Source organism: Eriocheir sinensis, chromosome 36, assembly GCF_024679095.1.
Source record: "Eriocheir sinensis breed Jianghai 21 chromosome 36, ASM2467909v1, whole genome shotgun sequence".
NCBI lineage: Eukaryota > Metazoa > Arthropoda > Malacostraca > Decapoda > Varunidae > Eriocheir > Eriocheir sinensis.
The window spans coordinates 10,218,278-10,220,419 of NC_066544.1; positions in this window are offsets into that span (position 1 = coordinate 10,218,278).

Below are 2,142 nucleotides of genomic sequence, written 5' to 3' on the forward strand. Positions count from 1 at the left end.
CATTCAATAATCTCTCTCTCTCTCTCTCTCTCTCTCTCTCTCTCTCTCTCTCTCATCCACCTTCTGAAGCTAAACTAAGAATAAAATGCAAAAAAAAACTGATTTACTTTTATGCTTCGCTATATATTCATTATCTTCTCTTATATCTACTTCTTACGTCGAGGAGGAGGAGGAGGAGGAGGAGGAGGAGGCAAGACATGAAATACTAAGACAAGAATGGAGGAGGAGGAGGAGGAGGGGAAAAGAGGGGAAGAAGAAATGAATGAGAGTGGAAATAGACGAGGAGGAAAAGGAGGAAGGAGGAGGAGGAGGAAGGAGGAGGAGGAGGAAACAGGAACCGGTGTAGAGAGAGAGGGGTGGAGGGACGGAGGGAAAAAGGAGGAGGAGGAGGAGGAGAGAACGAAAATGAATGAAAGAGGGTGAAGAGGAGGAGGAGGAAAAGGAAGAAGGGGAGAGATGGAAGACGGGAAGAAGAAGGTGAGGAGGAGGAAATGAATGATCGGAGGTGATGAAAGGAGGAAGAGAGGGGAAGAAGGAATGGGACTGAGGGAGGAAGGAGGGGAAGAACAGGAGGAGGAGGAGGAGAGGAAGAGAAGAGGAGGAGGCAGAGGAGCAGGTGAGAGTTTGGAGGTAAAGAAGGGAGAAGAGAAAGAGGAGACACATCAGGAGAGGAAGGGAAGAAAAAGAGGGGAAAAGGGAGAGGGGAAATAAGGTTAATGGAAAGGAAGAAAAGGGAGATAAAATGCAGAATGTCATGAAAGGAGAGAATTGGGAGAGGGAGGAGAAAAGGGAGAGAAAAGAGGGGAAAAGAAGGAAGAAGGGAGGAGAGAGGGAAAAAGAGGGGAAAAGGGAGAGAGGAAATGAGGTAAAATGGAGAGGAAGAAAAGGGAGAGAAATTGTAGTGTCATGAAAGGAAAGAAGAATTAGGAGAGAGGGAGGAGAAAAGGGAGAGAAAAGAGGGGAGAAGAGGAAGGGAGAAGGGAAAAGAGGGGAAGGGAAAGGAGGAAAGGGAAAAAAATCAAAAAATATCAAAGGGAAGAATTGGAAAAGGGAGAAAAAGGGAAAGAAAAAAAGGAAAAAGGGGAAAAGAAGGAAGAAGTGAACTGAGGGGTAATAAAGACGGGAAGGAAAATGGAAGAAAGGGAAAGAGGGATTGGAAAAGTGAAAAAAAGGAGAGAAAGAGGAAAAGAAGAAAAGGAAAAGGGGAAAAGAGGGGAAAGGAAAGAAAGAAAATGGAAGAAAAGTTGACGACTAAAGAAGGGAAAGACTGGAAGAGGATAGAGAAAAAGAAACATGAGAAAAAGGGAAAAGAAGAAAAAGGAAGAGGGGAAAAGAGGGGAAAGGAAAGAAAGAGGAAGAAAGGTTGAATATTAAAGAAGAAAAGGACTGGAAGAGGGAAGAGAAAAGGAAGAGAAAAATGAGAAAAGGGAGAGGGGAAAAGAAGAAGGGAGAGGGGAAAGGAAGGGTAAAGAGAAGGATAAGGAAGAAAATGAAAGAAAAGTTGACTAATAGAGAAGCGAAGAATTGGGATAAGGGAGAGAAAAGGAAGGAAAACATGAGAAAAGGGGAAAAGAAGGGAGAGGGGAAAGGATGGGTAAAGAGGAGAAGGAAAAGGAAAAAAATGGAAGAAAAGTTAACTATTAAAGAGGGAAGGACTGGAAGAGGGGAGAGAAAAGAGGGGAGGAAGAAGGGAGAGGGGAAAAGAAGGGAGGAAGAAGGGGTCATATAATCTCATAAGGATACTGGCAAGAGTCCTTTTTCTCCCTCCCTTCCCCTCTTCCTCTCCCCTCATCTCCTCCAAAAGTCATCTCCCCACCCTGGCATCCTTCAACTCACCTCCTCCTCCTCCTCCTCCTCCTCTAACCACCATCACATCTTCTTCCTCCTCCTCCTCCTTCTCCCTGTAATGGCTGACATCCAAATGTGTAGAGGCTATACACTTCTCTTCTCCTCCTCCTCCTCCTCCTCTTCCTCCTCCTACTCCTCCTCTTCCTCCTATCACTCCTGTAAAGCTTGTGTCTGTTTTACCGACTCCCTTTAACTGTTTGTGCGTGTCTGTGTGTGTGTGTGTGTGTGTGTGTGTGTGTGTGTGTGTGTGTGTGTGTGTTGAATAGGCACTAAAGAGGGAAATAGAGGAAGATG